The sequence below is a fragment of the Salmo trutta genome, unplaced genomic scaffold, assembly GCF_901001165.1.
Source record: "Salmo trutta unplaced genomic scaffold, fSalTru1.1, whole genome shotgun sequence".
Taxonomy (NCBI): domain Eukaryota; kingdom Metazoa; phylum Chordata; class Actinopteri; order Salmoniformes; family Salmonidae; genus Salmo; species Salmo trutta.
In genome coordinates this window covers 495,000-509,940 of record NW_021822543.1, presented here as the reverse complement: position 1 = coordinate 509,940, position 14,941 = coordinate 495,000, and the positions used below count along the sequence as shown (strand labels likewise).

The window sequence follows — 14,941 nt, the reverse complement described above, 5'->3', positions numbered from 1 at the left end:
TCCCATCCCCCCCTCCCCCCCCCCCCTCCCATCCCCCCCTCCCTCCATCCCCCCTCCCTCTAGGTGGATGAGCGGGCCCTAAGGGACATTATGGAGATGGGGTTTGATAAGGAGGATGCTCGTCAGGCCCTGATGGACAACAACAACAACATGGAGGTGGCTCTCAACAGTCTACTGACGGGGACCTTCAAACCCCCCCCCCCCCCGAGGAACCGAGCAGACCCCCACCCAGAGGTAAGCCCTGTTCCCATCCCTCCCCCACCGAGGTAAGCCCTGTTCCCATCCCTCCCCCACCCAGAGGTAAGCCCTGTTCCCATCCCTCCCCCACCGAGGTAAGCCCTGTTCCCATCCCTCCCCCACCCAGAGGTAAGCCCTGTTCCCATCCCTCCCCCACCCAGAGGTAAGCCCTGCTCCCATCCCTCCCCCACCCAGAGGTAAGCCCTGTTCCCATCCCTCCCCCACCCAGAGGTAAGCCCTGTTCCCATCCCTCCCCCACCCAGAGGTAAGCCCTGTTCCCATCCCTCCCCCACCCAGAGGTAAGCCCTGCTCCCCCCCCCCTTCCCCCGAGGAACCCAACAGACCCCCACCCAGAGGTAAGCCCTGCTCCCCCCCACCCAGAGGTAAGCCCCTCCCTGAAGAGATGCTTAAACACATGACCTACGACTACGTAATAACTATAGCATCCCATTGATAATGTGACTTTTCTGCTGTGTCTGTTTCCTCCATGCAGCAGACAGAGGAAGGGGTCGTGGCCGGGGTCGGGGGAGGTCCAGTAGGTTTGGGGGTGAGGATGAGGAGGAGGGAGCAGGAGGAAGACCGTCAGGACCCAGCACTCTGTTTGACTTCCTGGAATCCAAGATGGGGAGCTTCTCCCTACAAGGTACAGTTAGGGGTCCTGTCCTTCCTTTACCAATAGTCTTCTCCCTACAAGGTACAGTTAGGGGTCCTTCCTTTACCAATAGTCTTCTCCCTACAAGGTACAGTTAGGGGTCCTTCCTTTACCAATAGTCTTCTCCCTACAAGGTACAGTTAGAGGTCCTTCCTTTACCAATAGTCTTCTCCCTACAAGGTACAGTTAGGGGTCCTTCCTTTACCAATAGTCTTCTCCCTACAAGGTACAGTTAGGGGTCCTTCCTTTACCAATAGTCTTCTCCCTACAAGGTACAGTTAGGGGTCCTGTCCTTCCTTTACCAATAGTCTTCTCCCTACAAGGTACAGTTAGGGGTCCTTCCTTTACCAATAGTCTTCTCCCTACAAGGTACAGTTAGGGGTCCTTCCTTTACCAATAGTGTTCTCTCTACAAGGTACAGTTAGAGGTCCTTCCTTTACCAATAGTCTTCTCCCTACAAGGTACAGTTAGGGGTCCTTCCTTTACCAATAGTCTTCTCCCTACAAGGTACAGTTAGGGGTCCTTCCTTTACCAATAGTCTTCTCTCTACAAGGTACAGTTAGGGGTCCTGTCCTTCCTTTACCAATAGTCTTCTCCCTACAAGGTACAGTTAGAGGTCCTTCCTTTACCAATAGTGTTCTCTCTACAAGGTACAGTTAGGGGTCCTGTCCTTCCTTTACCAATAGTCTTCTCCCTACAAGGTACAGTTAGGGGTCCTTCCTTTACCAATAGTCTTCTCCCTACAAGGTACAGTTAGGGGTCCTTCCTTTACCAATAGTCTTCTCCCTACAAGGTACAGTTAGAGGTCCTTCCTTTACCAATAGTCTTCTCCCTACAAGGTACAGTTAGGGGTCCTTCCTTTACCAATAGTCTTCTCCCTACAAGGTACAGTTAGGGGTCCTTCCTTTACCAATAGTCTTCTCCCTACAAGGTACAGTTAGGGGTCCTGTCCTTCCTTTACCAATAGTCTTCTCCCTACAAGGTACAGTTAGGGGTCCTTCCTTTACCAATAGTCTTCTCCCTACAAGGTACAGTTAGGGGTCCTTCCTTTACCAATAGTGTTCTCTCTACAAGGTACAGTTAGAGGTCCTTCCTTTACCAATAGTCTTCTCCCTACAAGGTACAGTTAGGGGTCCTTCCTTTACCAATAGTCTTCTCCCTACAAGGTACAGTTAGGGGTCCTTCCTTTACCAATAGTCTTCTCCCTACAAGGTACAGTTAGAGGTCCTGTCCTTCCTTTACCAATAGTCTTCTCCCTACAAGGTACAGTTAGGGGTCCTTCCTTTACCAATAGTCTTCTCCCTACAAGGTACAGTTAGGGGTCCTTCCTTTACCAATAGTCTTCTCTCTACAAGGTACAGTTAGGGGTCCTGTCCTTCCTTTACCAATAGTCTTCTCCCTACAAGGTACAGTTAGAGGTCCTTCCTTTACCAATAGTGTTCTCTCTACAAGGTACAGTTAGGGGTCCTGTCCTTCCTTTACCAATAGTCTTCTCCCTACAAGGTACAGTTAGGGGTCCTTCCTTTACCAATAGTCTTCTCTCTACAAGGTACAGTTAGGGGTCCTTCCTTTACCAATAGTCTTCTCCCTACAAGGTACAGTTAGGGGTGCTTCCTTTACCAATAGTCTTCTCCCTACAAGGTACAGTTAGGGGTGCTTCCTTTACCAATAGTCTTCTCTCTACAAGGTACAGTTAGGGGTCCTTCCTTTACCAATAGTCTTCTCCCTACAAGGTACAGTTAGGGGTCCTTCCTTTACCAATAGTCTTCTCTCTACAAGGTACAGTTAGGGGTCCTTCCTTTACCAATAGTCTTCTCCCTACAAGGTACAGTTAGGGGTCCTTCCTTTACCAATAGTCTTCTCCCTACAAGGTACAGTTAGGGGTCCTTCCTTTACCAATAGTCTTCTCCCTACAAGGTACAGTTAGAGGTCCTTCCTTTACCAATAGTCTTCTCCCTACAAGGTACAGTTAGGGGTCCTTCCTTTACCAATAGTCTTCTCCCTACAAGGTACAGTTAGGGGTCCTTCCTTTACCAATAGTCTTCTCTCTACAAGGTACAGTTAGGGGTCCTTCCTTTACCAATAGTCTTCTCCCTACAAGGTACAGTTAGAGGTCCTTCCTTTACCAATAGTCTTCTCCCTACAAGGTACAGTTAGGGGTCCTTCCTTTACCAATAGTCTTCTCCCTACAAGGTACAGTTAGGGGTCCTTCCTTTACCAATAGTCTTCTCTCTACAAGGTACAGTTAGAGGTCCTTCCTTTACCAATAGTCTTCTCCCTACAAGGTACAGTTAGGGGTCCTTCCTTTACCAATAGTCTTCTCCCTACAAGGTACAGTTAGGGGTCCTTCCTTTACCAATAGTCTTCTCCCTACAAGGTACAGTTAGGGGTCCTGTCCTTCCTTTACCAATAGTCTTCTCCCTACAAGGTACAGTTAGGGGTCCTGTCCTTCCTTTACCAATAGTCTTCTCCCTACAAGGTACAGTTAGGGGTCCTTCCTTTACCAATAGTCTTCTCCCTACAAGGTACAGTTAGGGGTCCTTCATTTACCAATAGTCTTCTCTCTACAAGATACAGTTAGGGGTCCTTCCTTTACCAATAGTCTTCTCTCTACAAGGTACAGTTAGAGGTCCTTCCTTTACCAATAGTCTTCTCCCTACAAGGTACAGTTAGGGGTCCTTCCTTTACCAATAGTCTTCTCCCTACAAGGTACAGTTAGGGGTCCTGTCCTTCCTTTACCAATAGTCTTCTCCCTACAAGGTACAGTTAGGGGTCCTTCCTTTACCAATAGTCTTCTCCCTACAAGGTACAGTTAGAGGTCCTTCCTTTACCAATAGTCTTCTCTCTACAAGGTACAGTTAGGGGTCCTGTCCTTCCTTTACCAATAGTCTTCTCTCTACAAGGTACAGTTAGGGGTCCTTCCTTTACCAATAGTCTTCTCTCTACAAGGTACAGTTAGGGGTCCTTCCTTTACCAATAGTCTTCTCTCTACAAGGTACAGTTAGGGGTCCTTCCTTTACCAATAGTCTTCTCCCTACAAGGTACAGTTAGAGGTCCTTCCTTTACCAATAGTCTTCTCCCTACAAGGTACAGTTAGGGGTCCTGTCCTTCCTTTACCAATAGTCTTCTCCCTACAAGGTACAGTTAGGGGTCCTGTCCTTCCTTTACCAATAGTCTTCTCCCTACAAGGTACAGTTAGAGGTCCTTCCTTTACCAATAGTCTTCTCTCTACAAGGTACAGTTAGGGGTCCTTCCTTTACCAATAGTCTTCTCTCTACAAGGTACAGTTAGGGGTCCTTCCTTTACCAATAGTCTTCTCCCTACAAGGTACAGTTAGGGGTCCTTCCTTTACCAATAGTCTTCTCCCTACAAGGTACAGTTAGGGGTCCTTCCTTTACCAATAGTCTTCTCTCTACAAGGTACAGTTAGGGGTCCTGTCCTTCCTTTACCAATAGTCTTCTCCCTACAAGGTACAGTTAGGGGTCCTTCCTTTACCAATAGTCTTCTCCCTACAAGGTACAGTTAGGGGTCCTTCCTTTACCAATAGTCTTCTCCCTACAAGGTACAGTTAGGGGTCCTTCCTTTACCAATAGTCTTCTCCCTACAAGGTACAGTTAGGGGTCCTTCCTTTACCAATAGTCTTCTCCCTACAAGGTACAGTTAGGGGTCCTTCCTTTACCAATAGTCTTCTCTCTACAAGGTACAGTTAGGGGTCCTTCCTTTACCAATAGTCTCCTCTCTACAAGGTACAGTTAGGGGTCCTGTCCTTCCTTTACCAATAGTCTTCTCCCTACAAGGTACAGTTAGGGGTCCTTCCTTTACCAATAGTCTTCTCCCTACAAGGTACAGTTAGGGGTCCTTCCTTTACCAATAGTCTTCTCCCTACAAGGTACAGTTAGAGGTCCTTCCTTTACCAATAGTCTTCTCCCTACAACGTACAGTTAGGGGTCCTTCCTTTACCAATAGTCTTCTCCCTACAAGGTACAGTTAGGGGTCCTTCCTTTACCAATAGTCTTCTCTCTACAAGGTACAGTTAGGGGTCCTTCCTTTACCAATAGTCTTCTCTCTACAAGGTACAGTTAGGGGTCCTGTCCTTCCTTTACCAATAGTCTTCTCCCTACAAGGTACAGTTAGGGGTCCTTCCTTTACCAATAGTCTTCTCCCTACAAGGTACAGTTAGGGGTCCTTCCTTTACCAATAGTCTTCTCTCTACAAGGTACAGTTAGGGGTCCTGTCCTTCCTTTACCAATAGTCTTCTCCCTACAAGGTACAGTTAGGAGTCCTTCCTTTACCAATAGTCTTCTCCCTACAAGGTACAGTTAGGAGTCCTTCCTTTACCAATAGTCTTCTCTCTACAAGGTACAGTTAGGGGTCCTTCCTTTACCAATAGTCTTCTCCCTACAAGGTACAGTTAGAGGTCCTTCCTTTACCAATAGTCTTCTCCCTACAAGGTACAGTTAGGGGTCCTTCCTTTACCAATAGTCTTCTCCCTACAAGGTACAGTTAGAGGTCCTTCCTTTACCAATAGTGTTCTCTCTACAAGGTACATTTAGGGGTCCTTCCTTTACCAATAGTCTTCTCTCTACAAGGTACAGTTAGGGGTCCTTCCTTTACCAATAGTCTTCTCCCTACAAGGTACAGTTAGGGGTCCTTCCTTTACCAATAGTCTTCTACCTACAAGGTACAGTTAGGGGTCCTTCCTTTACCAATAGTGTTCTCCCTACAAGGTACAGTTAGGAGTCCTTCCTTTACCAATAGTCTTCTCCCTACAAGGTACAGTTAGGGGTCCTGTCCTTCCTTTACCAATAGTCTTCTCCCTACAAGTTACAGTTAGAGGTTCTGTCCTTCCTTTACCAATAGTCTTCTCCCTACAAGGTACAGTTAGGGGTCCTTCCTTTACCGATAGTCTTCTCCCTACAAGGTACAGTTAGGGGTCCTTCCTTTACCAATAGTCTTCTCCCTACAAGGTACAGTTAGAGGTTCTGTCCTTCCTTTACCAATAGTCTTCTCTCTACAAGGTACAGTTAGGGGTCCTTCCTTTACCAATAGTCTTCTCCCTACAAGGTACAGTTAGGGGTCCTTCCTTTACCAATAGTCTTCTCCCTACAAGGTACAGTTAGGGGTCCTGTCCTTCCTTTACCAATAGTCTTCTCTCTACAAGGTACAGTTAGGGGTCCTTCCTTTACCAATATTCTTCTCCCTACAAGGTACAGTTAGGGGTCCTTCCTTTACCAATAGTCTTCTCCCTACAAGGTACAGTTAGGGGTCCTTCCTTTACCAATAGTCTTCTCTCTACAAGGTACAGTTAGGGGTCCTTCCTTTACCAATAGTCTTCTCCCTACAAGGTACAGTTAGAGGTCCTTCCTTTACCAATAGTCTTCTCCCTACAAGGTACAGTTAGGGGTCCTTCCTTTACCAATAGTCTTCTCCCTACAAGGTACAGTTAGAGGTCCTTCCTTTACCAATAGTCTTCTCCCTACAAGGTACAGTTAGAGGTCCTGTCCTTCCTTTACCAATAGTCTTCTCCCTACAAGGTACAGTTAGGGGTCCTTCCTTTACCAATAGTCTTCTCCCTACAAGGTACAGTTAGGGGTCCTTCCTTTACCAATAGTCTTCTCCCTACAAGGTACAGTTAGGGGTCCTTCCTTTACCAATAGTCTTCTCCCTACAAGGTACAGTTAGGGGTCCTTCCTTTACCAATAGTCTTCTCTCTACAAGGTACAGTTAGGGGTCCTTCCTTTACCAATAGTCTCCTCTCTACAAGGTACAGTTAGGGGTCCTGTCCTTCCTTTACCAATAGTCTTCTCCCTACAAGGTACAGTTAGGGGTCCTTCCTTTACCAATAGTCTTCTCCCTACAAGGTACAGTTAGGGGTCCTTCCTTTACCAATAGTCTTCTCCCTACAAGGTACAGTTAGAGGTCCTTCCTTTACCAATAGTCTTCTCCCTACAACGTACAGTTAGGGGTCCTTCCTTTACCAATAGTCTTCTCCCTACAAGGTACAGTTAGGGGTCCTTCCTTTACCAATAGTCTTCTCTCTACAAGGTACAGTTAGGGGTCCTTCCTTTACCAATAGTCTTCTCTCTACAAGGTACAGTTAGGGGTCCTGTCCTTCCTTTACCAATAGTCTTCTCCCTACAAGGTACAGTTAGGGGTCCTTCCTTTACCAATAGTCTTCTCCCTACAAGGTACAGTTAGGGGTCCTTCCTTTACCAATAGTCTTCTCTCTACAAGGTACAGTTAGGGGTCCTGTCCTTCCTTTACCAATAGTCTTCTCCCTACAAGGTACAGTTAGGAGTCCTTCCTTTACCAATAGTCTTCTCCCTACAAGGTACAGTTAGGAGTCCTTCCTTTACCAATAGTCTTCTCTCTACAAGGTACAGTTAGGGGTCCTTCCTTTACCAATAGTCTTCTCCCTACAAGGTACAGTTAGAGGTCCTTCCTTTACCAATAGTCTTCTCCCTACAAGGTACAGTTAGGGGTCCTTCCTTTACCAATAGTCTTCTCCCTACAAGGTACAGTTAGAGGTCCTTCCTTTACCAATAGTGTTCTCTCTACAAGGTACATTTAGGGGTCCTTCCTTTACCAATAGTCTTCTCTCTACAAGGTACAGTTAGGGGTCCTTCCTTTACCAATAGTCTTCTCCCTACAAGGTACAGTTAGGGGTCCTTCCTTTACCAATAGTCTTCTACCTACAAGGTACAGTTAGGGGTCCTTCCTTTACCAATAGTGTTCTCCCTACAAGGTACAGTTAGGAGTCCTTCCTTTACCAATAGTCTTCTCCCTACAAGGTACAGTTAGGGGTCCTGTCCTTCCTTTACCAATAGTCTTCTCCCTACAAGTTACAGTTAGAGGTTCTGTCCTTCCTTTACCAATAGTCTTCTCCCTACAAGGTACAGTTAGGGGTCCTTCCTTTACCGATAGTCTTCTCCCTACAAGGTACAGTTAGGGGTCCTTCCTTTACCAATAGTCTTCTCCCTACAAGGTACAGTTAGAGGTTCTGTCCTTCCTTTACCAATAGTCTTCTCTCTACAAGGTACAGTTAGGGGTCCTTCCTTTACCAATAGTCTTCTCCCTACAAGGTACAGTTAGGGGTCCTTCCTTTACCAATAGTCTTCTCCCTACAAGGTACAGTTAGGGGTCCTGTCCTTCCTTTACCAATAGTCTTCTCTCTACAAGGTACAGTTAGGGGTCCTTCCTTTACCAATATTCTTCTCCCTACAAGGTACAGTTAGGGGTCCTTCCTTTACCAATAGTCTTCTCCCTACAAGGTACAGTTAGGGGTCCTTCCTTTACCAATAGTCTTCTCTCTACAAGGTACAGTTAGGGGTCCTTCCTTTACCAATAGTCTTCTCCCTACAAGGTACAGTTAGAGGTCCTTCCTTTACCAATAGTCTTCTCCCTACAAGGTACAGTTAGGGGTCCTTCCTTTACCAATAGTCTTCTCCCTACAAGGTACAGTTAGAGGTCCTTCCTTTACCAATAGTCTTCTCCCTACAAGGTACAGTTAGAGGTCCTGTCCTTCCTTTACCAATAGTCTTCTCCCTACAAGGTACAGTTAGGGGTCCTTCCTTTACCAATAGTCTTCTCCCTACAAGGTACAGTTAGGGGTCCTTCCTTTACCAATAGTCTTCTCCCTACAAGGTACAGTTAGGGGTCCTTCCTTTACCAATAGTCTTCTCCCTACAAGGTACAGTTAGAGGTCCTTCCTTTACCAATAGTCTTCTCTCTACAAGGTACAGTTAGGGGTCCTTCCTTTACCAATAGTCTTCTCCCTACAAGGTACAGTTAGGGGTCCTTCCTTTACCAATAGTCTTCTCCCTACAAGGTACAGTTAGGGGTCCTTCCTTTACCAATAGTCTTCTCTCTACAAGGTACAGTTAGGGGTCCTTCCTTTACCAATAGTCTTCTCCCTACAAGGTACAGTTAGGGGTCCTTCCTTTACCAATAGTCTTCATCAGGGTTGTTGGCTACAGTTGAAAGGTGTTGGTTTTAACAATAAAGAAGTGTCTCTACTTCACTTTGCTCCTGAATTCATGCACCTTGGTGGGAGAGTGAGGTAGCATCAGGGATCGTTCCCTCCCTCTATCTTTATCCCGTTGTGTCTGCTTTCAACCTGATATTTTCACAAAGCACATAGCAGTTTGTTACATCTATTTGTGACATTTATTGAAAAGGGGGAATTTTCAGATAATAATTTTCTTCATCCTGTTTGTCTTTCTGATTCACACTCTTTTTTTCCAGCATCAAAGATTAACTGTCATTCAAAATTCCTTCAAATATTGTACATTTTTATAAGAAATATATATTTTTAAAGAAATGGTGTGGTGTAAATCTGTGTTGGAGTGGGTAACCCAGCTCCATGGACATGTTCCGTTCCCCTCTGGAGAGCAGGGTTCAACCTCCATGTCCAGCTTTCACACTTCTGTTTCCTCTTAATATTTCACCCTCTTTGTTTCTGATCCATCTGTCATCAAACAAATCAAATAGGTCAGGATTATAACACATGTTAATACAGAGCTCCACACTGTCTAGTCCTGTAGTCCTGTCTCTAGTCCTGTAGTCCTGTCTCTGGTGTTATAGTCTCTGGTGCTGTAGTCTCTGGTGCTGTAGTCTCTGGTGTTACAGTCTCTGGTGCTGTAGTCGCTGGTGCTGTAGTCCTGTCTCTGGTGTTATAGTCTCTGGTGTTATAGTCTCTGGTGCTGTAGTCTCTGGTGCTGTAGTCTCTGGTGCTGTAGTCTTTGGTGTTATAGTCTCTGGTGCTGTAGTCTCTGGTGTTATAGTCTCTGGTGTTATAGTCTCTGGTGTTATAGTCTCTGGTGCTGTAGTCCTGTCTCTGGTGTTATAATCTCTGGTGTTGTAGTCTCTGGTGCTGTAGTCCTGTCTCTGGTGCTGTAGTCTCTGGTGCTGTAGTCCTGTCTCTGGTGTTATAATCTCTGGTGTTGTAGTCTCTGGTGCTGTAGTCCTGTCTCTGGTGCTGTAGTCTCTGGTGCTGTAGTCTCTGGTGCTGTAGTCTGGTGCTGTAGTCTCTGGTGCTGTAGTCCTGTCTCTGGTGTTATAGTCTCTGGTGTTATAGTCTCTGGTGCTGTAGTCCTGTCTCTGGTGTTATAGTCTCTGGTGTTATAGTCTCTGGTGCTGTAGTCTCTGGTGCTGTAGTCTCTGGTGCTGTAGTCTTTGGTGTTATAGTCTCTGGTGCTGTAGTCTCTGGTGTTATAGTCTCTGGTGTTATAGTCTCTGGTGTTATAGTCTCTGGTGCTGTAGTCCTGTCTCTGGTGTTATAATCTCTGGTGTTGTAGTCTCTGGTGCTGTAGTCCTGTCTCTGGTGCTGTAGTCTCTGGTGCTCTAGTCTCTGGTGCTGTAGTCTCTGGTGCTGTAGTCTCTGGTGCTGTAGTCTCTGGTGTTATAGTCTCTGGTGTTATAGTCTCTGGTGTTATAGTCTCTGGTGCTGTAGTCTCTGGTGTTGTAGTCTCTGGTGCTGTAGTCTCTGGTGTTGTAGTCTCTGGTGTTGTAGTCTCTGGTGTTGTAGTCTCTGGTGCTGTAGTCCTGTCTCTGGTGCTGTAGTCTCTGGTGCAGTAGTCCTGTCTCTGGTGCTGTAGTCTCTGGTGCTGTAGTCTCTGGTGCTGTAGTCTCTGGTGCTGTAGTCTCTGGTGCTGTAGTCTCTGGTGCTGTAGTCCTGTCTCTGGTGCCGTCGTCCTATCTCTGGTGCTGTAGTCTGGTGCTGTAGTCTGGTGCTGTAGTCTCTGGTGCTGTAGTCCTGTCTCTGGTGCCGTCGTCCTATCTCTGGTGCTGTAGTCTGGTGCTGTAGTCTGGTGCTGTAGTCCTGTCTCTGGTGCTGTAGTCTCTGGTGCTGTAGTCTCTGGTGCTGTAGTCTCTGGTGTTGTAGTCTCTGGTGCTGTAGTCCTGTCTCTGGTGCTGTAGTCTCTGGTGCTGTAGTCGCTGGTGCTGTAGTCTCTGGTGCCGTAGTCCTGTCTCTGGTGCTGTAGTCTCTGGTGCTGTAGTCTCTGGTGCTGTAGTCTGGTGCCGTAGTCCTGTCTCTGGTGCCGTCGTCCTGTCTCAGGTGCTGTAGTCTCTGGTGCTGTAGTCTCTGGGGCTGTAGTCTGGTGCCGTAGTCCTGTCTCTGGTGCCGTCGTCCTGTCTCTGGTGCTGTAGTCCTGTCTCTGGTGTTATAGTCTCTGGTGCTGTAGTCTCTGGTGCTGTAGTCCTGTCTCTGGTGTTATAGTCTCTGGTGCTGTAGTCCTGTCTCTGGTGTTATAGTCTCTGGTGCTGTAGTCTCTGGTGCTGTAGTCTCTGGTGCTGTAGTCTCTGGTGCTGTAGTCTCTGGTGCTGTAGTCTCTGGTGTTATAATCTCTGGTGCTGTAGTCTCTGGTGTTATAGTCTCTGGTGCTGTAGTCTCTGGTGCTGTAGTCTCTGGTGCTGTAGTCTCTGGTGTTATTGTCTCTGGTGTTATAGTCTCTGGTGTTATAGTCTCTGGTGCCGTAGTCTCTGGTGCCTTAGTCTCTGGTGTTATAGTCTCTGGTGCTGTAGTCTCTGGTGCTGTAGTCCTGTCTCTGGTGTTATAGTCTCTGGTGTTATAGTCTCTGGTGTTATAGTCTCTGGTCCTGTAGTCTCTGGTGTTATAGTCTCTGGTGCTGTAGTCTCTGGTGCTGTAGTCTCTGGTGCTGTAGTCCTGTCTTTGGTGCTGTAGTCTCTGGTGCTGTAGTCTCTGGTGCTGTAGTCCTGTCTCTGGTGCTGTAGTCTCTGGTGCTGTAGTCTCTGGCGCCGTCGTCCTGTATCTGGTGCTGTAGTCTCTGGTGCTGTAGTCTGGTGCTGTAGTCTGGTGCCGTCGTCCTATCTCTGGTGCTGTAGTCTCTGGTGCTGTAGTCTGGTGCTGTAGTCTCTGGTGCTGTAGTCCTGTCTCTGGCGCTGTAGTCTCTGGTGCTGTAGTCTGGTGCTGTAGTCGTCCTGTCGTCCTGTCCTCTCCTCTGGTGGTTATAGTGAGGAGCCAGCCAGATGGTCTGTGTGTCTCTCTACAGAGGGTATTAAGCTGTATAAAACAGTGCTGCCGTTAGTTAAGTCTCTGACATCAGTGGGTAGGCATGGGGACAAACTGACATATGGTTCACCACAGAGGGGAAATGGACACAGCCAACAGAGAGGGATGGGTTTCATTTCCTGCCTTTCATGAGGGGAAGTTACTGTTTGATGTTTGGGCTCATTTCACGTATTTAGATGTTTGAAACCAGAGTTTGGGATCATGCCATTTTTACTGAACTCTGGCATTGATGTTCGTTTCCCCCTTCTTTGTTTATATACGGTATATAATGACGTTTGTTTCGATTTTATTTGTATTTGTTTCTCATGTCTCCGATTAAAAGACAGTATCTAGAATTGAAGCATGGGTGTGTGTACACGTCAGGGATGGGACCAATGGACAATTTTGCTTAACGTTTAATCTGCATTTTTCTACATATAATTTTCTGTTAAAACGATACAAAAAAATCTGAAAATTCCACGTCAATTTACAATGCAGAATAATGATCCTATTAATTCACGATGCAGAATAATTAATTCACGATGCAGAATAATGATCCTATTAATTCACAATGCAGAATAATTCATTCACGATGCAGAATAATTCATTCACGATGCAGAATAATTCATTCACGATGCAGAATAATTCATTCACGATGCAGAGTAATTCATTCACGATGCAGAATAACTCATTCACGATGCAGAATAACTCATTCACAATGCAGAATAATGATCCTATTAATTCACGATGCAGAATAATTAATTCACGATGCAGAATAATTCATTCACGATGCAGAAGAATTCATTCACGATGCAGAAGAATTCATTCACGATGCAGAAGAATTCATTCACGATGCAGAAGAATTCATTCACGATGCAGAAGAATTCATTCACGATGCAGAAGAATTCATTCACGATGCAGAAGAATTCATTCACAATGCAGAATAATGATCCTATTAATTCACGATGCAGAATAATTAATTCACGATGCAGAATAATTAATTCACAATGCAGAATAATTCATTCACGATGCAGAATAATTCATTCACGATGCAGAAGAATTCATTCACGATGCAGAAGAATTCATTCATGATGCAGAAGAATTCATTCACGATGCAGAATAATTCATTCACGATGCAGAATAATGGACGTAATAAGGACAACTAGGTCCAGACAGTGAAGTTCTGTCTCCCTCAGTCATATCCCCTTGAAAGCCCCTCTGCTACGGTGTGTTTGTGTGTCTGTGAGGGAACACGACAGCTGTTTAAATGCCAACACCAAACCTCTGGAGATGGATTCGAGGCGCCCGGCTGAACGGGTATTTTACTTGTCTGTAAAGGAAGGTCGCTTCTGAAGTGGGACTTTAACGTCCTTCACGAGGCGTCCAGAACTGTCCATCAAATTAATCTTGAGCTGCCTGTGGGATAAACAATCGTACAGCCTGCCTGCTGCGTGCTGCCTGCCGCGTGCTGCCTGCCGCGTGCTGCCTGCCGCGTGCTGCCTGCCGCCTGCTGCCTGCCGCCTGCTGCCTGCCGCGTGCTGCCTGCCGCGTGCTGCCTGCTGCGTGCTGCCTGCCGCCTGCCGCGTGCTGCCTGCCGCGTGCTGAGTGCTGCGTGCTGAGTGCTGCCTGCTGCGTGCTGCCTGCTGCGTGCTGCCTGCTGCCTGCTGCGTGCCGCCTGCTGCGTGCTGCCTGCTCCTCTTTACATCGTGTTAAATACCATGACTTACCAATTTTATTTATTTTATTTCAACTTTATTTAACCAGGAAAGCCAGTTGAGAACAAGTTCTCAATTACAACTGCGCCCTGGCCAAAATAAAGCAAAGCAGTTCGACACAGAGTTACACATGGAATAAACAAAACATACAGTCAATAACACAGTAGAAACATCTATATACAGTGAGTGTAAATGTAGAAAGGAGACATTTAGTAGATAGAAAATACATCTTCCTCTAGGAATCTCCTCCTAAGATTCAGTATTTTTGAAACGGAGACTGATTAGTTGCCGTACTTCGGAGAACACAAACACTCACAGCAGGTCAGCCACCAGACAGACAGAACCGGGCACTGGGCCGATCAGTATAGGCAGGTCAGCCACCAGACAGACAGAACCGGGCACTGGGCCGATCAGTATAGGCAGGTCAGCCACCAGACAGACAGAACCGGGCACTGGGCCGATCAGTATAGGCAGGTCAGCCACCAGACAGACAGTCAGAACCGTGCACTGGGCCGATCAGTATAGGCAGGTCAGTTACCAGACAGACAGAACCGGGCACTGGGCCGATCAGTATAGGCAGGTCAGCCACCAGACAGACAGAACCGGGCACTGGGCCGATCAGTATAGGCAGGTCAGCCACCAGACAGACAGAACCGGGCACTGGGCCGATCAGTATAGGCAGGTCAGCCACCAGACAGACAGAACCGGGCACTGGGCCGATCAGTATAGGCAGGTCAGCCACCAGACAGACAGAACCGGGCACTGGGCCGATCAGTATAGGCAGGTCAGCCACCAGACAGACAGAACCAGGCACTGGGCCGATCAGTATAGGCAGGTCAGCCACCAGACAGACAGAACCGTGCACTGGGCCGATCAGTATAGGCAGGTCAGCCACCAGACAGACAGAACCGGGCACTGGGCCGATCAGTATAGGCAGGTCAGCCACCAGACAGACAGAACCGGGCACTGGGCCGATCAGTATAGGCAGGTCAGCCACCAGACAGACAGTCAGAACCGTGCACTGGGCCGATCAGTATAGGCAGGTCAGCCACCAGACAGACAGTCAGAACCGTGCACTGGGCCGATCAGTATAGGCAGGTCAGTTACCAGACAGACAGAACCGGGCACTGGGCCGATCAGTATAGGCAGGTCAGCCACCAGACAGACAGAACCGGGCACTGGGCCGATCAGTATAGGCAGGTCAGCCACCAGACAGACAGAACCGGGCACTGGGCCGATCAGTATAGGCAGGTCAGCCACCAGACAGACAGAACCGGGCACTGGGCCGATCAGTATAGGCAGGTCAGCCACCAGACAGACAGAACC

At 47.3% G+C, this 14,941-nt stretch overlaps 1 pseudogene; it reads left to right on the top strand.

The window, feature by feature from the left end:
• LOC115182590 (tudor domain-containing protein 3-like) overlaps positions 1 to 14,941 on the top strand; it is a 28,271-nt pseudogene that overhangs the window by 2,929 nt on the left and 10,401 nt on the right.